At 42.7% G+C, this 27,331-nt stretch overlaps 1 protein-coding gene across 4 annotated transcripts in view; it reads right to left on the bottom strand.

Moving 5' to 3' along the window:
- The window catches only part of TRERF1 (transcriptional regulating factor 1), a 101,378-nt gene that overhangs the window by 59,165 nt on the left and 14,882 nt on the right, over nucleotides 1-27,331 (bottom strand). For all 4 annotated transcript variants that reach the window (XM_082307717.1, XM_082307718.1, XM_082307719.1 and 1 more), the window contains one exon: nucleotides 12,566-12,618. The gene's annotated coding sequence lies outside the window, so the exon portion shown is untranslated. The remainder of the gene's footprint in view (nucleotides 1-12,565; nucleotides 12,619-27,331) is intronic.

Consider the following 27,331-nt stretch of genomic DNA (forward strand, 5'->3'; position numbering starts at 1 on the left):
GCTTTCAGCTCAAAAGGAGAATTCCTATCATTATTAAATAGCAGTAATATTTATAGACAAAAGTACCAATTTAGTTGTATTACTTTACTTTGCTAGAGTAAGATAACTTTATCTTTTAGGCAAATGACACCAACACTGCAATGGTGTGCTGGAAAAGTAGCACGCATAAAGAGGAGCAGGGGCAGAAGAGTCCAAACCCATCGTCACAACAGAGCTGCATGTCAGTGGATGCCACAGCCTGTATGAGAGGATTCCCTTAAAAAGCAGGGGTCGGACGCCAGACCCAAGTAGCTAGTGGTGCTTTGCCGATGTGGATTTATTTAGGGGATGGAAACACCATAATGTAGACCTAAAGGTGTTCTTTTCCTAGGCTAAAGTTTAATAGAGCTTTAACTCTTTAACAAAGGTCAAAAAAGTTTCAACACATCTCCTCAGGTTAGCATTGCTTAAGTAAAACCAGTGCAGCCATTTGTGGAACCCTAGTTCAACAGCAGAATTAATTACCAGAATTAATTACTAGCCACAAAGCCTTCCCTAGAATATTTAACTGATTAGCTAAGAACATATCTACCAGAGCTCATTTAAAAGTAAGATGTTTCACTGGTCAGAACTAACAAAGGACAGACAACTTGCCCATCAGAAGAACACCCCGATCATCCTGTAGCCATTTCTAAAATAGCCAAGCTGAGGACTCGCTTCTCTGAATAAGAGGGGTTTGGAGTCTTTTTTGGGTGTTTTGACCTCCATCACGAAGTTAAAGGGTAGCAGTTTCCTCATTTCTGAGCGTGCTAGTATCCCAGGCAAGGGAGAGGCAGGGCTTTCACTTCTCACCTGCCCACAGGAAGTTCACACCTCACTGTTACCAACTAAAATAACCGAAATACAGCAAGAAGCTCCAGCCATCCGAGACGACGTGAATCTTTCCCATCCTCTGTGAGCTGGCTTCAAGCGAACCAAGCGATTTTTGTAAGCCCACATCAAGCCTGTGGCAGAGGAGAAGCGGAGCTTGGGCAAGGGAGACAGAGACACTCCGAAGCTGGGGACAGCTCAGACAGGACAGCAAAGATCCCCCCCAACTACGAAGAGCGCCTGCGTCTCGGTGACACCGAGTGGAGAAGATAAAGGCATCACTTGAAAAGGACAACCCTACTGTGGGCACGCAGCTTAAAATGCCGCTTATTGTTATTCTGCTGGCAGGTTGCATATTGGCCTTTGTTTCAGATTTTGAAGTATGATCCAAACGGCAAAGTAGGCCGAGAGACCGTTTCTTGTAACTTCAGATTTCTAATATAGGTTCCAGCCAGTCACTTAGCTCTGCACTTGTCTTTTGTGGTTGCATGTATTTCCTATTTAAGAAAAGGACTATAGCAGTTCCTGGTTTGTCACATTTTCTTCAACTCAAGAGTCTGAGCAGCAGCTTCCTCCGCCGTGCATTGCTCTGCATTGGTGAACACTCTCTTGCCTCTCACCCTGCTCAGAAACGCTCAGCCACCTACAAAGCTGATTTACAGACACGAGGCAACAAGATGAAGGATTTCAAAACCACATCCACGATGACAGTCTATGGAATTTTTTTCCTCCATACCTACATTTCAATCCTTCCTTCTCCATCTGCACTTTCCAGCTCTTTCAAAATAACGAGCAAACATTTCTCCAGCTTCACAAATCTGGCACATTGCATTTTCCTTGTCATTTAAGAGATACTATTAATACCAAATAGTTTGTGTGTAAGAACACTGTGCACTTTGTAAAGCTTTATTCAAAGCATCCTGTGATCTTCCACTGAAAGCATTAATTTAGCACCTTCACAGTACTTCTGAGGCACATATTATAATTCATCTCACACAGGTGGAAACTCAGAGGCACGCTCAGGCTAAAGTAACTTGCTGTTGGGCTAACCACCAGAAGAACTCATGTCCCGCCTCCCCAAATTCATTCTGTATTTCAGCATTTCTGGCCAACGCTTGCTCCAGCACTTCCTGCCCCGCATCTAACTTCAGAAGAAGTCATCCCTTCCCTCCCCTATTACCACACCTATGTCAGTCTCTGGCAGAACTTCCCAGACACCTTTTTTCCCCCCCCAAGGATTTCCTGAGATTAAGTAATTAAATCATTACGGAAGAAGTTCGTCACCTGCTAGGGAAACTACTTACACAAACAACATTCCCACCAACAGCAACCTGTATGGCTGCGCCTCTGTGTCCCAGACACCAGCCACACTGGCTGAACGTGAAACGCTGATATTAACCCCTTCCAAATGAAAAGAATACTCTCAGGGTCTGGTCTTTAAAACTAATTTCCCTGGATAAATAAGAGACTGCTAGTAAAATATCGCATCAGTCTCAATTTGTTTTAAACAGGAGAAAAAGAACAAAGAAGGTCAGTCTCTCTCTTTCAACCATTCTTCAGATACACTTTTATGTAATTGTATAATAGTATTTCTTTAATAAGAAGTAAATATAAGCATATATGAAACAGAACAAGCAACCAGAAAAGGATTAACACTTTAATATTACAGCAACATCTGAAAAAATAAGGAAATAATAACCTCAAATTTAATCAGCAGTGAAAACCAAAATCATGTATGAAAAGAAGGCAGGCTAAGCAAATGTGAACTTGCCTTGCATGACGGACAGCACAGGAGCTCCTAACTGTATGCGACTCACTAGTGCTTAAAGAGCATTACTTGTTTTGATTCTTGCACCAGGATCCATCAACACGACATCTGGACACAACACAGCCCTCTTTCTTGTTTTAATACAGGTACTTTAACAATGCAAGAGAATACCTTGTCATTAACCACTGTCAGCTATGGTTTTGCTGAACAGTGGCCATTGCTACTTTTACTCAAACCTCATGCAATAACAGGTCTCACCAGAAACCACTGAACAAACTTCAGATTATCCTACAGATGACCGTTAAGGACCTGCTGAAATCTAAATTAAACAACAGTTTTTACCTCCTTTTGTGTCTCAAGTAGTCAGAGCCACAAAGCATCTCAAGACTCCACTAGGGTACTCGGAACATGCCATCTCATCCCTTTCGTTCCCTCACACCATGTCTGGAAACTGAAGAAATAAGAACACACCCTCATCTGGCTCCGACCAGAACTGAGGAACAGCTGGTCTCTCCAAGTAAGTGACACATGGAGCACACATTTATCAATTGCTAGAGAGATAATGCAGGCACCCCTCGATGGCTCGCCAACAGCCTCTCTTGGTAGAAATAGGAAGTTTTCTAGGCAGCATGGTCCATTCAAAAGATCAAAGAAAAAAGTTCCACAGCAAGCTGCACAGCTACATCCCAAGCACATTTTTCATGTTTTTCAATCAGTAAAAGCTTGTTGGATATCTTCCTAGCACTGTGTCAAAAAGCTCTGCTTCAATGGAGTTTTGTTAGTGGGACTGATGGTGTAACTAGTTCAACTTCAGAGAACACTTCTAGTGGAGACTTCGTCATCACCCCCTCTTAAGGCTACAAAAGGTGATGATATTTTAAGCTGAAAGCCAGCAGAAGAAAGCAGAGAGGAAAAGGATAGGAGATAATTTTTTCTTCCAAGTTGTCTATTCAAGAAATCCAGAGGAAGTTTAAGTGGGACACAGTCAAGTCTACTCATTTGCCTCTCTGTTTTTAATAGCACAGACTAGGAGAAGGGCCAGAGAGCGTACACTTTTCCTTTGCTTAAGAAAAAGCATACAATCGTTCGAAAAACACTCAAGTTTTCAAACTAGCAATGCACAGGATCAAAGTGACACCACTACTATTTATTAGAGTTAAAATTCATCTGAACTTACGACAGACCAAACGTAGAGTATTCCCTGACCATCTGAAGATGGCTTTGGTGGGAGGGTACCATTACTCCAGTTCCCACAGGCTTCCCACGCTGCCCTAAGCAGATTACTCGAGTCACTTCAGAAATGGGCAGAGTGAGACACATAAAATGAGGGTGTGTACAACACCCCTACAGAAGTAAAGGTCTTGACCTTTTTAATCTCCGAGAGGTATGTTCAAATACTATACTCACAGGCAACTGCTATAATAAATCATCAAAGCAGCATACTGTTAAGGCTCAGCATCTGAAAGCAAAAGGCTAATGAAGTACTAAAGCAACAAGCTTTTTTCCCTCCTGATAAAATGGAGGAGGAAAAACAGACCCAACCCTGTTGGCACACTTTGTAGACAAATTCCTTTTGACAATTTATGAACTTTCTTTCCTCCTCCTGTTTAACAAAATTACTTCAACAGTACAAAAGTTGGCAACATAGCTACCTCAGAATAGGAAAGCTGCTGTATTCCTTATTGGTAAGCAGTGCACACACGCAAAAAAACCCACCCACAGGAAATCGAGAGCTATTCGTTTAGTTTTAGCCAAGTCTTTGCGAGACTGTACCTTTTGACTATTAGTTGATGGTAAATGTGCGACTGTCTGGTACTTAATCTCATATAAGAACTAGACCAAAAAAAGTATCAACATTAAATTTTACCTTCAAAAAAAAAACACAAGTGGTATGAATACAATTCTCTAGAAAAATGTTACTTAGCAAAAACAAAACAACTACTCCCCCACATACATTCAATACTTAAAAGAAAGAATTCAAAGCTGTAATTATGTTCACACAAACCCAAATTGCAAAGTACAAGAAGTTCAACTTAGGGATTCAAAATCCTGTGTTATCTCTAATGACACCACGTACCCCACTTCCTCTCATATTTTTTTCTTTGGTATTTTGGGGGCCTGATGGGATGCTGTCCATTGCCATTACCAGGGATTTGAAAGAAAATATGAAATCACTTCTTGTCATCTGCACAGAACATGAAACCTGGAGCAACGGTAAGCAAAAACCGCATCAGGTTACTTTCTGGTAAAGTATATTTTTTGCTAGGTATAGTTTATCTGCACAACAGCTGGTTTTAATACAGCAATAACACAAAGTTACAAACTCCTAGGAATAAAAAAAGAACTATGAGAGTTACCCTTGGGGAATTGCATTCGGGAAGGCAATGATCCTGTAAAAAAGACTGGGGGTCACGGCAGACACAATCTAGACGCTAAACTTCCTGCACAAATCTGCAGCTAAGCAAGGAAACATAGCCTCTGGACGGATAAGAACATTATTTTGTATCTAAAGAACAATAACGGCAAGGCCAACATGCTTTTCTGGTCTATTCACTTCAGAAAAGAAAATACCACAATAACAACTAAAGATTCAGAAAAATAGATCTTATATTGAGAGTTTTAGAAGTCTGCATATTTGGCTTATCAAAGAGGATAATGGTTATCAGTGACTTACTGACAAAATGGCTAAATGTCTCTACCAAGATAAAGAATCCATTAGCCAAAACTAGGCCCCAAAAAGATGCTGCCAGGCAGAGGAAAAAGTTTTGAAGAGTTCAGTATTAATCTCCTCTGCCTGACTATACCTAATTACAGTTGATTGATATGATGTGTAGTACGCTCAGAAACTCATCGACAGCACGCTTGCAAAATGCAGTGTCCACAAGAACCACTTTCTGTCTTACCCAGCTGACTAAAACCCTGTACAATTCCTCTGGCATCTACCTCCCCCCCCCTTTGCAGCAATGCTATCCATTCAGAAATACAGACCTCTGCATTTAGGTAACCCCAACCAGTACGGCTCTTGGATCACATCTCTTCAGAAGCACCAGCTGCTCCCTACGCACCCTCAGAATATTAAAGTCAAAGTTCATTTGTCTTCAAAGTGCTCCACAGCCTCAGTTCAGGGTATTCAAGGCTTTTCCCAGAGTTCCAGGGCAGACTGCGATGCACCGTTCTGCTGCTCTAGCTACTGTTAATTGGTGCTGGAGACACAAATTTTTGTGTGGCTAAATGAGGAACATGAAGTGACTTCCAAGTAGAATCACTCATGGCAGATCTGAGGACCAAAGCTTATGATACCCAGATCTTCCTCTCTCTACTTTTTAACTCATAGCAACTTGTATTAAACAAAAACACCCGGGCAATGCACTACATTACATCCCACCATGGATAAGGAGAAACAAAAAAGTTCTCCATACTACTAGTGCAACTGTGAACAAAACACATAAGATTTTCTATAGTAGAGAACAGAATTGACTAAAATTCTTCCGGAGGAAAATTATTGTAATTTACAACTGGGACATGTCTCCTTCTGTCATTTATAGCCAGGAGCGGGCTCTCTGTAAAGTAACAACAGAAGTTATGGACTCACTGTAGAAATTACCAAGTGAGAGTTCATGACCTGCGCTAGTAAGACAGGATGAACAGATACCAGAGGCTCATTCTGGGGACAGAAGTCTATGAATGTATTTCACAGAATATGTTTTCTAATACTAAAGCCCATTTCTTGGAGTTTATGAAGTCTACAAGTCATGAGTAGCCCCTGTAATTTCAAGGCGCACTGGCTGAGCATCAAGAGGACAACCAGAGAGTAAACAAGACTCACAGTTGACTTTGCTGCTTGGGCTGCAGATGGGCACCCACCCAGCAGGAACAGTGACAGCTGCCTGCCCCATACAACCCCACCACCCAAACGGATGGACTAGGGAGGGCCCTCAGCTCCTTAACACATCAGCTCTTTCAAGAGGAGGAGGACATTACCACTTGCAAGCTGGGAGTCAATCATGAACCCAGAGAGCACATTTTTTGAGGGAGACGAACAGCAAACAAGCTTCTGCTGTTCTCAGAGCTCTGTCTGGGTACCTTAACTAATATCTGCCTTTGATTTAAATCATCTAGGGGGTTTTAAGTCAAGTTTAATCTCATATGTGAATTTTGCAACTTTTCACTCACTGGGCTCTCCCCAACATTATTTTTAGACTACATTTTTAAAAAACAAAACAAAACAAAAACAACAAGTTACTGGCATGTCTCAGGTTGGCAACCAAGCCACAGCCTGAAAACTGCACAGCCTCCATGCGGAATGGGTTTCAGAGAAAAAAGCAGAACATTTCTCTATCTCGCTACACCAGCGGCAAACCCTTAGCCTCACTGCTAGGATTTCACCTACAGCCTCAACTAAAATTTCCCTTTTAACTCTATATGGCACCCTGTCTTTAATTCATTTAGGAAAGGTTTGATATGAAGAGTGGACAGTGAAGAAGGGAGTTGCAGAGAGGAAAGAAAAGGGGAGGAGAGGGGGGCAAGACTCAAATGGTTGGTAGTGGTGGTTAGCACTTTGGTACTGAGAGTCAATCTGATCTGTTTCATAAGTTAACAGGAAAAAAAAACAAAACAGCCCCCATCACCTGTGTTCTTGGAGCCAGGGTTTCTCAACAAAAGCTGAGAGGCCTCTCCATACCAATGGTAACAATACATGGCAGGACCTTGACATCTGAAGCACAATAATTAATCATTGCAACAGTAAGTTACCAAGGAGCATCATCCCCTTTTTACTGACAGGGGAGCTGACTCAAAGGCGACCAAGGGAGTTGCCCAAAACCACAACACTAGTCATTAGCAGAGCTGCAGTTAGAAGTTCCTGGCTGCCAGCGCTATTTTCAAGCACTGAAATTGGCGGCCGCCCCGCAGCCGCAGAGCTGGTACCCTGCACGCTCACCAGGTAGAGAGTCACCTGCTCCCCACACCATGCCTCTGAGCTCCAGTCACACCACCAACATCAGAGAAGGAAGAAAGAAGGGTGCGTCCAGCCAGGGCGGTAGGCTCAGTGATGAGCAGCAGCCATGCCCACGTCTCCCTGCTGACCTGCTCTGGCAGGCGCCCACCTGAAAGGGGCAGCTGCAACCCCCAGGGTCTGCCCTGACACCCCCCTTGCGCCTGTGTGTCCATTGGAGGCCAGAGAACCTGGGTCAGAAAAATAAACCTAAGGTGAAGTCAGAGCTAGTAGTTTTGCCAGGTTTAGTACCCTGCATTGGCTCACTGACTGGGGTGGGTTGAAAGACGGGCAACATGCACCCCAGAGACTGCAGTGCTAAACTACACCCCATCTTGTTGTTTGTGCTTTACGTACTCCGAGGGGAACTTCAGATCAGTTCACTTCTCAAGCAAAAGCTGAAATGGCTCTTTCCATCTTAGCCCTATAGCTTTAATGTACATTTTACAGTACCGATTTCAGTTTCTCTTAATTGCTTAGTCAAGAGTGCAAAGTTACATACATCTTACAGAACCAGCCAGTTCACAAGGAGGATATTCCACAGCAAAAGGTGGCCTTTTTTTGTAAGGGTAGTTTGAAAAGTATTAAATAGGGTAATTTTCCATCTCAATTTTTATATAAGCAGCCCTTATAACAAGCAGCTTGGGAAACCCAGGGTGACAGAGATGGGGAGAGGGAAGTGAGTATTCCACCTTTACATTAAAAGCAGAACCACAGAAATTCACTTTTCGTAACATGATTAGTCTTAATTTATATATAAACTTACATCTAAGCCTCTGTTATATTAGTTGAATGTATTCATTCCCCTGCTTTCTATATTCCACCTGGTATCTGCCTATACCGAGTTCTCCAGACATTCCTTCCAACTCACTTGATCCTTTGAAGCTGACAGTTATCTACACATTCAGGCACTGAAGTAATTTATTCTTTTAGAAGAATTAAGCATTTACAACTTGCAACATCAGATTGTGCAAATATTCAAATTTTCTGGAAGAAAAAGAAAAGGAAGAAGCATTACCTTGATGTCTACATTTACGTAGATATTTTCTCCCCCCCCCCCCCTTGTTGTCTAGAGGCTTTTCCTTATGCATGAGAGATTTCCCATTTTTCTCCCTGTGTGTTCCAGGTACTTTCCACATATTGTGACAAAACAGCTAAACAGCACAAGAAAAGGAACTCAAATTACCTGTTACTGTTTTATTCAAATTAGCTTTCTTATTTTGAAAGATTTTTCTAAGATGGCTTCTGTGGAGACAAAAATATTCATAGGCAATGTCAAAGGAAGTTATTAAAACTCATCTAGCAGTGATGCAAGAATTTTGCACTGACATGCACTAACACAAGAAGAAACCACAATGCACCAGTTTAGACAGAAATCATTCTCTGACTTTGTCTCAATTTGGTCCCAAAATCAAGTGTTATTTCCAGTAAAAAACAACAAAAACACACCCAAAATGCAAAAAAACCACAAATACTTGAAGGAGTTACCGTAGTTCTGCATGTGTTAAACTGGGGTTTTCACTGCCAAGACTCATTAAAAAAGAACAACCAGAAAGCGTTTGCAAAACAGATTGCTATTATAAAGTGCATTAACAGCTATTAATAATAGAATATACATCAACCTACTGTTTTTCAGATAATCAATATTAATTGGCAACCTAGTTTGGAACTGTTAAGGCAAGTGACCTTGGAGCTGAAATTCATCAGGTCTAAGCTAACAGTGGGTGAAAAAAGGCCCGATAACAGTTACTTCCTTGTCATTTCCTTCCAAAAATGACACAATGCCATTTCAGTGATCAAAGTAATTTTTAACTCATAAACGTACCTCTGAAAATAGATTAGGCCTCATAGAACAATTTTATATTCATGATCTGAGCTATCGGGCAGACCTCATGTGGAACTTGCCTTGCAGTTCACAAGGGCCCCAGATTCCTTGGAAGGAAATAAGATAAACGCAGAGGGAAATATGGGGGAAGGAAAAGAAAATATTGGGCGAGGGGTCTGACACCTATCAACATCACTGCAAACTCTCCAAGTCTCATAATTTCATCATTAGGCTTCAGGCATATTAAAAGAGCTATTATTCATTTTTTTTATTTGACCCCATCACATAATCAATAGGATGGGTGCCAAAAGCCAGCCATTACAAGGAAGTCACCATGGCTAGGATTAAACCAAGACTACTCCCTGCAGAGACTGGACCATCTCTCGTTGCTTTAAATGGGACCACAAGATAACAACCCCTTTAATTGCAACAGCAGCAAGAAACATGCGAGTGCTTCCGAAGTACTCCCCAAGAAGAAGAAACAGCAGGGAATGAGTCAGGAACTATCCATGAAAACCATAAGCAACCAAGGGAAAAACATGGACAGGAGGCACAGACAGGACCTTAGGGCATGCTTGGGGCAGGATCCAAGATGCCTGTCTTGGAAGGATGGAAACCCAGGTGTAAATGGGGAGAGAGAAGGCAGAAAGGGAGCTTAAGGTTAAAAACAAATAAATAAAATAATACTGATGCCAAGACAGTAAGGCCTAGTTGTAAGAACAAGGGACACCTGAAAACTGTGGCCTTGAGAAGGAGCATGACCAGGACAGCCGTTTCTTCCAACACAGGAGGACAAGGAGTGGGACAGTGGCACTTCTCCAGCCCAGGATGCTGGGGAAGGGACAAACGAAGCCCTCTCAGAGAAAGGAGAGCGATACACACATTCATAGCTCAGGATTAATTTCAACCCTGAGAAGGCATCACACAAAACAAGGGCAGCATATTTTCTTCTAAAGGTGAACGACGAGAGCCAGTGGAAAGTGCTACTTCTTCCTCCCAGTATCTCATTTTAAAGCCAGTCCTGTGATTGCTGGGGATCTGGCGCACGATTTGTACGTGCCTGGGGCTGGCAATAAAGCCGCGGCGAGAGAAGGTGTCGTGGCCTCAAGCTGCAGAACTTGCTAGAGACAGAGCCTGCTTGGTGGTTGTTTTATGAGGAAAGGTGAGAGCGAGCTTGCCCTGGGAGAGATGGTACAACAGCAGCCAGCTGCTGTGCCACAAGAGCTGCCCATGTTACAGTACACGGGTATATCAATATCCACTCTGCAGAAAAGAACAGTACTTAAAATTAAACTATATAATATATATACTATATAATACATGAGGAGTAACATCTTAGGAAAACACTAGCAGTTGAGCGAGTATGACTAAGGTGCTGTTCCATGTGCATGCCAAAGAAGTCCCCAGCATTGCACTGACACCAGACAAATAAACTTCTCCTCAGTTGACTGAATCCGCTAGACCAAACCAGCCTGAACGCCAGCATTTCCACCTATCCCATCCTGGCCATGCTGCTTTTCGATGAGAGCATATGCATGCCAGCGGTTATGCCGTGGTGGGCACCACATGGCCTCCAGCCGCAGCAATGCCAGTGGCGGGCACATGATGGGACGGCAGCCGAACCGCCTGCACATGGAAGGGCGCCGGCACAGGTCGGGCTGCACACGCTCTAAGAAGTCCTGAAAGCAATTTTAATTACCCGTTCTTGGAGCATAGGTAGACCGGTTTGAACACGTGCAAGTGAAGAAGCTCGTTTACATAACAAGTGAGGTATGCATGTGAGGTGCTTTGTGTAACAGCGATGCACACTGCAAGACCTCTCACCTGAAGAGCTGGTTTTTACCAACTATACACATACAAGACCACCTTTGGGTAGAGAGTAAGCCATTAAATAAAATACTCATCACACAATTCAACAGTGGCATGAAAGAGGGTAGTCTGAATGGACAAAATGCCTAACACTTGCAAAAAAACCTAAGCAGCAAGCAAGTCTTTGATTCTTGCATACTCCACACAGTGCCAAGAGCCATTCAAAGTTTTTGGTTCTTGCTTGGGCAGCCACCCTGCAAAGGGTAACTCTGCTTAGCAAACAAAACTGAAATGGAAAAAAAACCAAAACAAAACCAAAACCTCAAGAGTGTCTACAAGAGCTAAATCTCTGAATCCAAGTAAAAAGTCATTTAGTCCTGGTCCTCATGCAATGACATCATTTATCTGTTTCCACTACATTTTCCAACCAACAGACAAAAAGAACAATAGGGATTTTCGAGGCCTGTAAACAGGACAGAACTCAGGAAGACAGAGGAGACAAAATGAAACACATAAGTGATAGAGCTAGATAGATGCAGGGTGGATCATAAGTTCAGAGACAATGACAATCCCTGTGTAATACTACTATTGTGTTTGGCTGTTTGTTGTTTGAATAAGGTTATCCTAACACCTAAAAGTTTTAAAAGACATCTACTCCTCTCTGCCAGTGGAAGCCTCTGAACCAGAAACCAAATGAAAAAAGTATCTATCTAAACACTGTCTTTTAAAAATGCTGCTACTGAAAAAAAACCAAACATCAGCAAACCTACAGCTTCCTTCAGCACATTAGTGACAGCAAATACTCATTTCAAACTCAAACCTAGACGTTTTCTACTCATATACACTTTGTCCTAATAAAACCAGCCCAAATTCAAAAATACTGCAACAGGAAAAACAAGTTTTAAAGAGTAGAAGTTAAAACACCTCAAAGATCTTTTTACCTTTCAAATGTCCAGGGCGGGGGGAGGCAATCTCTCAAAACCGAACAAAAACTCTTCTACCTCACCTGTTACTCTATAAAAAGCGCTAAAATAGTAGGATAAGTATGACCTGTCTTGCTAACCCCCATGCCTGGAAAGGCATACAATTTTTGTCTTCTGGACTTTGTACATCAGTTCACCAGGAGAAAGGACTAGGACAGAAGCTGCACAGAACAGAGATGGTCTCTGCTCGGAGGGTCAGAAGCAGATGTAACTTAAAAATAAATACATCAGTTATTTGCAGGGTTCTATCAGGGAAAGAAACAGTTGTCTTCAACCCGAACAAGCAACCAGTGAGACTGTTTTGTGTAGGAGCATATTTATCTTACCCCCTCTCTTACCTTATCAGACACATCTCGTCCTATTCAGAATCCAGCAAGTCATAAAATTCCATCTGTAACAAAAGGAAAAGTCCATTAATACCTCCTGATAACTTGACAACAAAAGGCTAATAAGCAGTTCAAGGGGGGAAAAAAAAAAAAAAAAGTTAAACTTCTGCTGCCATTCCAGTATAATCTACACCCCAGGCAAGTCGCCCTCCCATCTGCAGCAATCTGGGAAACCTGAATATAAAGGTATTAAAGATGTTGTAACATGTTCTGTAAGAAACACGTTCTTCCTCCTTCGGCAAGGATAACAGAGGTGGCCAAAGTGTACAGGTTGCCCTGCCGAGTCATAAATAAGTCTGCAGCATCCTCTCATTAAATTAAATGAGCATCAAATTACATAATGTGAATGGTTGTAAAATGAGACCATGGTAATGGCTAGAAATAATCACAGCGGTGTTATACATCGTGGAGACAATTTTCCATCAGTGTATCAAACCTGGGTATGCAGCACCTTTTTTCTCCAGGCCAAGAAACTGTCAGCCTTTCTTAAATATAGTGAAGCATGCAAGAAACGGATGGAACAAAGCTCTCACGCACGAGTTTAAATGACACCTACCCTGAACAAGTACATTTAATTTCTTAACACCTTTACAAACCAACCTTTCAATGCAACAAAGATGTTTTTATAATATAGGTAAACATGACACAGTCTGGCATACCTGGGATCAGAGGAAGGAGTACCGTGCACCTAACCAGCAAAGCTGCAACCTTGGAATGGTCAATAAAATTTACAGTCATGATAGACTCGGGCTTGAACAAACACTTTTCTGTGGCACTGTTAAGAAAAGGAGACATGACCTGCAATCCAGCCAGTCTGCAAGTCACTAGGGCAGAAGAGAGACCTCCCGTCTGGCAACTGTGAAAAGCCTAAGAGTCTGCCTAGAGTGAAAAATGTGAAACAAGGATCTAAAAAACCAAACAAACCAACCCCTCCACACACCCTTCTAGCCTTTTCAGCGTCCTGCCCACAAGCCCTAGAAGCCTGTTAGTCCAGTGCCAGACTGGAAAAGGCCAGAAATGTGTAAAAGTGAAATGGCACCCTGTATGAGAGAATACTATTAAAAAAAAAAACCAAACCAAACCAACCAAACCACCCTTAATTTTTCAATCTAGTTATCTGGGGGGAGATATGGCAGGAATAGAAGGATTTGAAGCAAATAGTTTTCACGTTTGCTTACTTTTCCTGTAGTGATGCTGCCAAGAATGGCCTTGTACCTAAATTACAAAACTAGATGCAAAGAAAACATGGTGTTTTAATGGTCTGATGTCCCTGATTTGCACCCTCACTTCGTTTTCCTTGGTGGCGAGCCATACCAACAGACTCCAGCAGGAACCACAGGTGCTTCACCGTGCTGCGCTGCCATTTCCCCGCCAGCAAAATGGGGACAGCAGCACAGGGGTCCCCAGCCAGAAGGGCTGCCTGGGAGCCAGGGTCCAAACTGCCTTCTCTGGGATGCTTCTTTTTTCCCCCCTTTCTTTAAGTGTACATTAGCATACACTTTAAGTGCTAAAAATAAACCTTTCATCTAGTGAATACCATTTTTCTCATCTTCTACTGATGATCATTTAATTTTTGGCATTACCAGAATAATACGACAACATACTTCCACCACTATGGGGGTTTTTTTAATTCTTCTTTGTTGTTGGTTTTTTTTTTTTTTTTTTTTTTCCTGTGAAGAAGAGATCTTTTGTCCATGTGACAGAAAGATTTGAACAAAAGAGAGCCACTGACCAAGAGCCCACTTGAATATCCCTACCCTCCTATTCCCCTGCAAACCCAGTAAAATTCCTCAGAGCACAACCTCTTCCTGGCTACTTTCAGAGAAACTGCAGCAATCATACAAGAACAATGGGGAAGTTTGTTTTACTCAAAGAGTAAATGTTTTGCAGCTTCCAATGTAAATATTTTAATTAATGGATTTTTTTTTTTTAACTCTCTACTGCCTTACTGGTGTTCACATTCACATAGAGCTACCAGGACAGAAGCAGCACTCAACTTCTATAATAGAGAGGAAGAGAGAAAATGACACGTTGACTTCAGAAAAAGCAGCTTCATAAGCAAATCAAAACTCGCTGGGCATTTGCTGGGGGAGATGTGCAAGAAAAGAATTAAAGAAAAACGAGCCTGCTCATTTCCTGTGTCCGGCTGAGGGCTCGTGTTAGTTCCCATCGAGATAGCACGTCTATTTTAATAGCCAGCCTGTAGAAAACCACAACGTAATCTGTTTCCAAAACATTACGCCCAATGACCAGGCTACAAGGAAAAAGCCATGACTATCTTTTTGCCTCAGCCATCAATACGGTGGCTCCTAACCACCCCATCCCTCTGCATCCACTTCACAGAAACGCTCCAATCTCCTCTTCATGATCCATAAACCAAGCGTTGTGGGCTCTGTCAGCAGGATGGCACCCAGATTCCCTCTCTCTGGGCAGGACTGGTGTTGTACTACAGAAAGCGGCTGGACAGATTCCAAGCCATCCTGCACGTGCTCCTCTGGTGGTTTCTGGATCCAGCAGCACCCCCAGGTGCAGGCAGCTCTTCCACTCTGAACAGCACCTCTCCCCACAGAAACCATCTCCCTCTTCTGCCCCTAGATACTGGGATAGAGTTTGGATGCAATATTGGCAGATGGCTGGCATTCAAGATTTTTTTTTTTATTTTATTTTATTTTTCAAATGAAGAGGGACACAGATGGTGCTGTTCCTGCTTTCCCAAAGCCTGACTGGAACATGACCATAGACCTGGCTGAGCTAGGAAGCTCAGCCCCATAGTATGTTTCTGAAGAGCTGCAGAAACTACTGCACAGACCAGTTGAGCCTGAACCAGTCCCACATGTGGCCCTGTTCCCCTTCCCCTGCCTTTATCTAAATAGGAGGTTTTGTTCCTCTTGTATTGACCTCACCACACTTGATGCCTGTTAGCAACATCCTTCCCCAAGTTCAACAAGCAGCTCCATAGAAATTCCCTGCCACTCTCAGCAATATGCATGCTACCCTGGGTAAAATCCTCACTATATCCTTCCAAAAATACTGCACTTGTACTTCTTCATCGCCTCACGCAAGATGTTGGTTGCACACCCAGAAGACTTCTCAGATTCTGCGATCCTCGCAATCACCATGCGCACCAGCAGCTCCGTCACCTCCAGGCCACCATGGTGGTGGCACTTGGGTTGTCACACCCCACTGGGCAGTGGCTAGCGCTGGAAAGGATGGGAAGGGGCCTACTGCCCTCTTTCCTGCAGGGGCCACTAACCAAAGGAGCAAGACCTCCTGATTGCAGTTCATTGAGAACAAACCTTCCACAGCCATCAAATAGTAAATGCTAACTATCAACCACTCCCCATTAGCATGGGGGGCAATGGGGAGAAAGAATGCCTGGCTGTTAAATGAGAGAGATCCTCCAATTTGGTAGCAGCAGGAGACACTGGGACAACGAGGCGATTGCTGGTTCCGCACAGGCAGCCTGAGGCTGGTGCTCACGCAGAAGGAAACAGATATCAGAAGATACATCACCTCCTTATGGCATCCACCCACCTCGGTACCTGTCTCCTGTGAAGGGTAAACGGATACCGAAGGGCAACACCAGTTGAGAGCTCCCCTTGCGGCAGGGTGATTCGGAAACGTGTGTTTGCACGACCTTTCCTGTCCCTGCTGATACCACAAAGTGAAACTAAATCTCCTGATCCTGCATTTGAGTCTTATCAACCACTGCTATGATTGTACACGCAGGTACAATATCAGCTTTAGCTTCCACACGAGCAAAGACTTCCCCCCCCCCGAAAACGTTTGTTTCCCCATATTCCCCATCAGATTTCCTGGCTATACACGCAACATTAAACACAGAGTAAGAATCAAAATACTATATATCTCTACTCAAAACAGAGCGCTTGCAAAATAAACTCATACCACTTTTCAAGACAGACCCAAGTGAGAAGGCAGACTTTGCATTAAGCCCTCAATGCACATAGACTCTGGAAAAAGAAGATTGCTGAGCAAGTGAGCGACCTAAGGCTTATGCCAGTCCTTCCATCTTCCTCTCTGACCTCTTCAGGGAACCACTGCACTTGGCTTTTTCATGTGCCTATTTAATCAGTAACGTGAAACTCGCACCACCTTACCGGTGTCTCTGTGGTCTTCTCAGAGCAATGAGTAGAAACGCTCCCCAAAGAAGCGGCACATTCATAAGTCTCCCATGCCCACGGGATGGAAAAAAGAGTGAGGAGAGAACAGATGAATGTTAATCTCTCCTCCTTGCCTCCAGCAGCAGTCTGTACTCTCCCACGCAGAGAAAAGGGAGGCTGTACAATTTGTGGAGGCCAAACTGTCTGGAAAAATGTAGAGAGAGAGAGAGAGAGAACTAATGGCAAATTCTCTTCTCTATCGATTCTCTTACTGTAAGGAAAGTGAAAGTCAGTCATTGAGTCGCTGGTGGAAGACAAGACCACAGGGTCTTTAAGGGGCTGCTTTTACGCAAACCGCAGAGCTGGACTACTCAGGATTGTATCAGTTCAACATATTCACTACCTAAAACACTCTGCTCACACACTGCTTGAACTGTATGACTTCTTACGGGCATTATTTTTATTAGCAGATTACATTTTTTGCCTGATCATACATAGGAACACACAAAAAGGACCCAAGACCACTCCATTCTGGATGTTAATTCACAAACGTAGGACTCCTCTGTAGTGTACCTGGCTCTAAACAGCTACTTCCTAACCGTGAGTAGGTAGCCAATAAGCACATGAAATACCTAGGTTGGAGCAGTCGCCACCACACACACTTCAACTGATTTTTGTCTGAAAGGTGTCTGTCAGCACGCAGTACTGTAACATGCGCCAAACGAGAGCACGGGGGAGAAGCTCTAAGCAGGAAACAGAAGCTCGTCTTAGATTAGCACAGCTCACTCAAGTGTAGTGCTATGCTCAGATTTGGTTTTGATTTGCAAACCTTGCTGTCATTGGCTAAGAGGATGTTTGAAGTTTTGTTAAAAAGAGCCCAAAAAAGAAGCCAGAAAGCTAAAACAAACACACAAATTAAGTTGCCCTGGCAGCAGTCAGTACCTTTAAAACCTATCTAAGATGCACCTTTCTCAGCCCTTGTTTTACAGTATCTTGCTTCTTGCTTTCCCATCTCCCCTTCCAGCTGAAGGCAGCGGCTCTGATGGGCACCTCCCAGGTCTCCAGCACAGCACGTGCAAAAAGATGCAGCAGAGAGAGCAAAAAGAGCATCTCCCTGCTGCAGGGACCTGAGCAACACCAGCCACCTCTGATCTTGAGAGTCCCTCCCCACCGCCCCCAAATCCCTACTACAAGAGGTGCACTTCGTTGCCTGTCGAGATGTCTTACAAATAAGCAAAGTCCAACACTAACTTGGCTCAAAGGAAATTTTAAGTGGCAGCTTGGTGGACTGGCTGCAGGCTTCCAGCTCTCGCCATTAACTCCAAAATTTAACAGACTTGGAATCACCATATTGCCTGAAGATGACAGATCCTACCCTCAAATGCATGCGCCAGCAATTGCGGCCATGGGTTCGATTACACGAATACCTGCCCAGTAGGAACCACTCTGAAAGAGTTCCCTTGCTTACCCTAACTCATGATAAATCACAGTAGCAGAGACATACTGCAACTAGCAACTTGATCAAGGGCAAGGTGAAAGTTTTTCTTTGGGTAATCTACAGAAGAAATTTGAGCCGTAAAGGGAAAACTTAAATGAAGATTGAGGGGTGGGGGGAAAATCCCCACTATTTAATATTAGTATTTATTAATATTTAGGCTTCAACTGTGGATAAACAGACAAGAATCTGCCTGTGCACATATTTAAGACTGTTTACACATGTAGTCCAAAAGGATGTCCTCATTTTATAAATAATTTGATCTGATGACTACACCAGAAAAAAGTGCAACTTGAGGCTACATACAGAGGCAAAACACTTGGCCACTGATGTCTAAACAGGGGGGGGCAAAGACTAAACATCAGAGTCACTAAAACTCAGCAAATGGTTTATAGTTGAAGCTAAGTGCATAACATAGTGCACATTCAACTCACACCAAACTGCTTCTTAAACTTTTAAAGCTGTGCTTAGCAGTAAGTCATTTTAAGTATTCAGCGTACGATTCTCCTAAATGTAAACACTCCATCTGTTACTTATACCTGACCACCTAAGCCATTCGGCAATGCCTTACTCCTCTGATGTGGTAGGCACAGCACATCAGAAAGAGCACTTGTGGAGCCACGGGGCCAGGTAACACACAGACGGCATCGGGAGAAGTTGAGATGTCTCTCTCCCAGGAACAAGGAGAAAAGGTTCCTGAAAGATTTACCAGCTGAGCTCAAACCCTGCATTTTTGTTTTCCTTCGTCACATGCTCCCATATGTGCACATATATGGTTGTAGTTACAAGTGTATGTAATTTGCTTAAGATCAATCACTTTGCATGCCAGGGCAGAGGGGGAAACAGAAACCCTGCACACAAGAATCTCATTACCCCATAAAGAAATACCATTTCCAGCTAAAATTTGCTCTTCAGTTTAGCCAAATGCACAAACTTAGTTTGTTTCCAGTTTTGTTTCTCAACTGAAAACCTGTGAACAGCAACATAAGAATACCACAAGCAGTCTCAAAAGATGGTCAGAGAGGTATTTGCTACCCAAAATTTTGGGTAGACTTCCTAAATTGAGCAAATTATGGGTTTTTTTGTGATGTTGCTTATTGTCTGCTGCAAGCCATAATGCCAGGTCATCCTCCGAATGCATTGCACAAGGGCATGCTTTGAGTTTAAAGCGAGAGGCAATCAAGAGGTCTGTATGCAGAAGGAAGAAATAGAGGAATTAAAAAAAAAAAAAAAAAAGGCAAGCTGTATACATGTAATTTTGGTGTAGCTAAATTCTGTATAGCTACTGATACTATATATACAGTATCTGATATACAGTATCAGTAGGCAGTATCTGACATGTACTATCAGTAAGGAATATCTGACAATAAAGCAGAAGTCTGTGCTCTTAAGACCTACATTTCTGACCCAGAGGAGCAATGAGGACTGCAGGCATTTAACTTGAAATCAGTGACCACATGTGGTAAGAAAAGCTTGCCAGGATGTGATCCTTAATTACAACTTCATCCTGCACAGCTCCCTTGAAAAAGGATCCGCCAAGACATCTTGCCCAAAGCAGCTCCTACAGAGCACAGCCCAACCAAAGAGGAGACCAGGGTGCCAAAAATAACAATAAAAAAGTTTTCCCCTCAAATAATGAGGTATCCCTTATAATTCAGCCCTATAAAACCAGATTTGTCAAGTTCTAAATCGGGTTGCAGCAATATTTCATTACAGCATAAATCTTCCTTACACCCTAGTAAAGATGCCTAATAATTTGCTATATTTTTTTTTTTAATCTGGAACTTGTCAAAAATCGCCTGAAATAGGCATCTCTCTTACAGTCCATTTTCCATATAGGTATAGATTCAAAAATGTAACTGGTTCACATTCTTTGCATGGAAAAACGTTTGCAAAGTGCATTTACACGTAGACTAAGAAAGGTTGTAATTATCCCTCTTGGGCTTCTTAGGTAGGTCAGCGCACATCCTACAAAGGCTTCTGGATTATCCCATGATATTCATTGAGCATCGTTTTTTTCTGAAAGCAGCAGAACCTCTTGAAAAGAATTACACCAACAAGTAAAAATTTCAGAAGAAAAAAAAATGGGATTCCAGAGCCAGAACTTTTAGAACTTTTTTTTTTTTTAAACTTTTTATTAAAAGTTTCACAGCCCTTTATCTGCTGAAATGGATTACTACACAAAATGCTGAATTACAACTGTCTCATATACTACTATTTCAGTGGATAACATGCACAAACTTCACATAAAAAGAAATAAAAGAAAGGAGAAGATGTTTAAATAGATAGGGGGAAAAAACACTGCCAGTACTTGTTGTTATTAAAATTTGTAATTCCCATTCCCTCCCAACTAATCAGGTCTGCAATAAAACAAACACCATTTCAAAGCAGTTACTATGTCTGGATGAAGCACCACTGTTAAAAAGTTAAGAGTACGACCACATCAAGCACTACGGAATATATACATTTTTCTTCATGAAATAGATAGGATGAAAACAGCTACATAAATTTAAGATTGCTCAAAGTTTGAAAAAACAGTGATGTCATTATTTTCCTGCTGCTTCTGAGAAGTAAGCACAGTTTACATCCTCGCTTCCTGCTGTCCCGCTCTACTTAACCCAAGAAACACAGGACAAGCACCGCAGCACTTCGGTGCTGTGAGCATCAGAGGACGCTGGGACAAGTCCGTTTTACATCTTACGAAGTCTCTTTTACAGCAATTCAATAAAACCTGCACTGCCAGGAGTTAAAATAAAAGGTGAACTGCCCTCTTATTTGCTATGTCTCTATGAGCATGCTTTTTTTTTTTTTTCTTTACCCTGTTCAGACAGGGGTCAATGGCAGTGTATGGAGACGCTAATTCATGGTCCCGATCCTGCAAAACTCTGCTAGGAGAAGGCCCCAGAAGTGCCTAAACGCAGCAATTAAGATGTGTTTGACTAGTCTGCTTATCGCATGATTGCACTCCCTGGAGTGGAGTCTTGATACAGGCTTAAGTCAAGATAGTGAGTGTCACAACCATTTCACAGCTTGCTGTCAGATCTTTGAGACAATTTTAAAGAAGGAAAAAAAAGAAAAAGGTGGTGTTCGTTTGGGTTTTTTTTTTAAAAAACTTCAAATATTTTACACCGGGGCAAGCCTTTAACAAAAATGTTATTTTGGGTAACTGACTGACTCACTATTCCCTGAGATTAAACGGCATCAACCCATTCCTAAAGAGCTAAGCAATCTAAAAGCAGTTCCCTGCAAAAAAGCTGGGTTCATACCATCCAAGGAACTTCCTAACCCTCTTTTCAGACTAACATACAACCAGCCCTATCGCTTCTCTCTCAGTTCCCACACAGAAACAGTGGGAACTTTACTTTCCCCCTTACTTCGTTTACCAAACCTCGAAGTTTTCTGTGCTCCAGACTCCCCTCAGGGATGCTCAGGCTGGGGTGGCCTCAGGAGCGTGGAGGCTGTCTGCAGGGCTCAGGTGGGCTTCCGAGAGGCTGGGGGGTGTCTGTATTTTGGTTTTATGGAGTCAAATGCTGGGACTAAGACTGGTAACAGGAAACTCCTTAGTTAACCATTTCTCCCAGCACTCCTAGGAAACCATCTGTCTGAAAAAAATTTTTTTAATTAAAACAAATCACCACCACGACCCCCTCCCCCCCCCAAAAAAAACCCCTGAGAACCCAGTTATCCAAAATTAATGCCCAGCCAGTTTCCCCACAGTTTTTAAGAACTAGGTTGGCTTTTCCAGCCGAGGAAGAAGTGAGGGCAGACTCCAAGAGCCATTGGGCTGACGCCGATCTGCAGAAACTCCATGGAGTTCAGTAAAATTATTCTGCATTTATTTATAGCTCCGCCAATAAATGCAAAATCTGGCAAAAATGGTTTTCAGATATTGAAACTGTACTAGCCTTAAAAATGTAATTCTAGCTGGCTTCTGACTTTTGAATTGCTCAGATAAAGGAGGGACCTGTCTTAATTCCTGACTCTAAATTCGCTTCCCCAGGCATCTCAGTTAATTCAGTGCATCTACTACAATTAAAGCTTACTTTTGTCGTTCTAGTCTGTGCTTTGTATTTTACAACATCTGCAGTTGTATATATACACAAAATGCATATTAGAATTTGTTTGTTTTCAAACAAGTGGCACACAATAAATATGAGTAATATAAATATTTGACCTTACATTACCAAATCACCAATACTTCAAGCAAGGCTTTTTATTCAGTTAGCATTCTTCTTTAAAACACACACCCACCCCCCAAAGAAAAACCACACAACACCAGAAAACACAAAATCGTCTCCCTAGAATAGTATTTACTTGCTGAGAAAAGTTAATATTTTCCTTAACTGGAACATTTTTATAGCTGGGAAAACAATGCATAAAGAACTGGCTAAATTCACATGCTTGTACATCTATTAGTTAAAATATTTCTTCAAGGAAGTTTAATCAACAGTTATGTCTAACACACACGGTCACATAAGTAGTGCTGTCCACAAAATACTACCAACAAAAATATTTGTATAACTGGCAGAGGAAAGACATGGTAATGTTTATTACACAGGTGGATCATCTCGCCAATCAGACTTGGAGCTTTTATGGCATTATAATTAACAGTATAAATTTTTAACAATTACAGCCTTGGTTAGTCTTCGTACCTGGCAGAGTTTGCATCTACTACTTCCAATGCACTTAAGTCTTGATTTTGAAATCAAGGCACACCAATTAAATTATTAAAATCCTCAACATTCACTACTGCCCTCCCTGTCTTCAAATCACAAGAAACACCTCTTCCCAGAAGCATGCTTTCTAGGTTTTCATATACAAAAGGGGCTGGAACTTGGCCCAGCTGATCTGCGCAACTTTGATGACTGCATTTTCAAAATAAACACCAGGAAATTAGTCATGGTAGAGTAGCATCTCTAGGGGACAGTTTGGGTGACCACCAGCAAGATGCAAGTGGAAGGATGTGCGAGAGAGGAAGATTGGTATCTACCACTTCCTCCCTTCTGCCAAAAAAAATTAGAAGAGGCAAGAGAGTCCTTTCCTCGCTTACTGTGGGCTCGACCCCAGGCGCAGGAGAGGGCCAATGCTGGCGTTCATGCACAACCCAGAGGAGGGGCAAGACCAACAGATTTGGTGGGGAAATTCCTTAAAGCCAAAAACACATGGTTTCACCAGTTAGGTTAAACAGTGATTTCTTGAAGCATCTCGGAGAGCAGTTATTACAGAAATAAGACCACAAACCTGTAAGGGATCGGACCTCCAGAAGGATAGTCCTTTCCAGCCACCAGCAGCTACATGGTACCTGTTTATCTCAGGAGGGTCATCAAAAACACACCACCTCCTCCCTACGGCAAACCCACAAAAAAGGCTCCCCCCCCCCCGAGGAAAGGAGTACACCACCATGCCCCAAATCACCGTAATAGGAAACGCTCGCTGGGTGGAATGGGCAATTTCTTTAAGAGCTGGTCCATGCCCCAACCCCAACACAAAGACTATGCAGTGAAATGTAAGTGTCTGACCAGACTAACCCTGCAGGCAGCCAGCAAAAGGCAGCACTCTTCCCAAAGAAATTTTAGAAGCTGAAGCAATCAGCAACTACCCCTTCGACAAACCTGAGCAGCTTTACTTTGGGTATGATCCAGAGCCAAGTCAGAGCTGTTCAGCTCTAATCCAACAGATTTTACCTGTTACACAAAGTAGGTGCCGGCTGTTCACAGTGCCAGCTTGGTACACCTTGCAAATCTGCTGTCCTCAAGGACAGCACCAAAACCAGTCAATGCTCAACAAAAAAAAAAAAAAGAAAAAAAATTACCACTACCTGCAAAAGATCAATGTTGCAGGCAAGGAAACAAGCATCAGGTTTTCCTCAAGACGCTATTTTGCTTGTCTGAGCACCCTGCCAGACCCATCCAGCTTTCCAACACGACTGTACCTTACAGATGGTGGGTTTTTGGGCCTCCAACGCTGCCGAGCCTCTCTGCAGCCAACACGCCCGCATTCTCCACCATGTGTCCTGCCAGCAAGAGCAGAGATGCTACCAACGCAGGCACGGAAGGAAAACGAGGAGTGACAGCAACCCAGGATCTAGCCCTGCCTGCTGCAAGATGGGGAGCTGGGCAAAGGAGCAGCTCTTACCGAGAGAGGACTCGTTCCTAGCACACCCTCAGAGCAGCAGCACACCACAGGATGCCATACGCAGGGCCCAGCAGTCCTATGCTAGTGGAAGTGTTTAATAAAAAACTACTTTTCCCCACACTTCCACATCACACACATAAGATGACAAAGGAACAAAAAGACCCCCTGAGAAACCAAGGGAGAACCCTGCAGAAAGGCCTCCTGCTAGACCGAGAACATGCCCACCGCTGACAGCAGGGGGAGAGATGGAAACCAGTGGACTGAACCACAGGGCGTTAAAAGCTTGGTGGACGGCTGCTCTACCAACGGAGGTGTAGCCAGGGAGTAACTTTCACAGTGCTCCAAGGGCTGTGGGATAGCCAGAGGAGGAGACCCAAGTTTCTCTTCAAGGGCATCACCCTTCCTAAATGATCTTGGTCCACACCACTGACCTAGCAAATGTCTTCCAAAGGCCTCAGCCTAATGCTTTGGCCTATGTCGCTTTCCCTCCTTTGCCTCTTCCCACACCTCCTAGCTTCCCTCCCTACCTTGTAGCTTTTTGTATGGGTCTGGGCACAGCAGCACTGCACAGCACAGCACCAAGAGATGAGGGAGCCAACTTGCTCCTTCCCAAGCCACAGCAAGCCCAGGAGGAGGAAGAAGAGCAGGAAGAAGGAGGGGCTGCAGGCAGAAGAGCCGGGCAGGGAAGCCAACCGCAGCTGGCAGCAATCACAATTTGGCCAAGCCCAACTAACCCACCTGCAACCACCAGCTTCTGATGGGCTGGTGACTCCAAGCTGTATGGGCTTCACAGGAAACTCCATTTTCCTGAAAAATGCTCTTCTCCTTTATCCTCATTAACATTACTTGCTTATTTTTTCAAAAGCAGGGAAGCTAACTATCATTTCTCCTCAGACCTGTATAACACAACTGAAGTCTTTCCTTTTCACACTGAGAAGCAGCCTACAGAATAGATTTTAGTTGTCTTTGATTAGAAAAATGGACAGAAAAGCTTTAATGGTCTCCCTTTAACATCTCCACTTTCCAAGCACCAGTATGAATTTTCCACAGATTTTTAACCACACAGTAATTACAGAGGCTAGATCCCTTTCTCTGAAACTTCAAATGTTAATTAACAGTGACAGGGCCATGTTAATAGCTTTGCTTTTTTTAAGCTTGCTGGGATCATTACTCCAACTTCATACAGCCAGGAAAGAGGAAAATGTACGCAAGCAGCGACGGCAAGAAGTAAGCTAGAACTAGGCTGTGGATTAGTAAGAAAAGGAAAAATTGATGGATGAATAATGTGGGAGTGATGTATTGGGTTATTGAGTTGTATGCATGAATATGATTCTGTGACAGGGCGCATAGTTATACCATACACAAATGTTTGGTGAGTTGGAGTTTCTCTTTTGCCTTCTATCATGTTCATTTATGTAGGCTGTTCGTGCCGTCTCCTGGAGATGGAAAAGCCTGCTTTTGGCCCAAATAAGAGTTCACCATTTTCTTCTGGGCATTTTGGAAGTAAATAAAGGGCATTTCCACTAGAAACAATTCTTATCATCCCAGGATAGAAGATGATACAACACAAAACCATACAATGCCATTTGTATTTAAAACTCAACAGTTTCAAAATCAGTCTTCTTCAGCTATTAAAACAAATGAAAAAGATGCTGGGGGGAGGCAAAGCTTACACTTCAGAGACACTGCTTCTGATATTTGAGAGGTTTAATACAGATACTATCTCATAAACTCTTCAGCATCACATTTATGAGCAGAGGGACACATTTATTTCTTTGGATAGGAAATATGGAGTAGGTGACCATCACATCATTGGTGAAAACTGCTATGTCATAAAATAACCCACAGCCACCTGAATTCATAAGTTCCTCTAATGAAGCAGCACGTGCCAAGCCAGGCAATCCTGATGAATTACATTAGAAGCCTATAAACTTCTCAGAAATAATTCATTTGCTCAGAGCTGCATCTGCACAAAGACATACATACACTCACACTTCTGAAGGAAAAGAAATTTTGACTTCTTACATCCACGCATTTTCACTTGAGCATAAACCTGTAAGATTATTAACTATAATAAAGCTCTAAAATGGATGCTAAAATGATGTTTCAGGGCACCATCAGACACTCCGAAAACATATATAAGCTGAATTCTAGTGCACTATATAAAGGCAAGTTTCAACTAGAAAGCTTTACGGTGATTTGTGGTACTTTAAAAGCGCTCTTGTAACAATTTTAATAGTTTAAAATATTGGAGCTTAGTCCCAAAGAGATGTAGCTAGCGCTAAACTGCCATTTTAATGGAATTTTTGCACCCTCTCTCTATGCTCTACTTTATAAATAAACCTCTAGACTTTTTATTGATTTTTTTAACATGATAGATTGAGCCTCTCTGGCAGAGAGGGCCAAAGAACAGCACATGAAAAATTACAGGTTCACAGTTTGTGAAAGGGACGACAATAACAAAACCCCCAGGGGAAAACAATTGCAATATAATGCATATATGCCTGTGTTCGTTGCTTTTCAGATCTGCACTCTGTGTGTGTGTGTGTATATATACATACATATATCTCAAGACCTCTTTATTAAATTTACTGTCAGAAACAATTAAAAGAATATCATATACAGTTATATCACGTGCTGTACATCTTTTTCAGTTACAAAGCGTAAACTTGACTTCAGTGTCTGTCTGACTTGAGTGGCCCTTGCTCTGAAGGTATAGGACATGCCATCAAAATTAGCTCAAAAAGTTTTGTAGTAGTTCAAGGTCTAGTTTCTGGAGATGCAGAAGTAAAAAGAAAGGGTTTTTTTATGGTATATATAGCAAGAGCTAGCATAAGTTAATGCAGTTAGCTGGTCTTACAGGGTCCTGTGCCAGACAGCTCATCAGGATACTGTCCTGCTGACCCAAATTCTGTAACCAGCTCTGCCCCTGTGAACATCACCAAGAACATTTGTGGTCAAGCTGTG

Source organism: Platalea leucorodia (genome assembly GCF_965183815.1).
Source record: "Platalea leucorodia genome assembly, chromosome: 3".
Lineage (NCBI taxonomy): Eukaryota > Metazoa > Chordata > Aves > Pelecaniformes > Threskiornithidae > Platalea > Platalea leucorodia.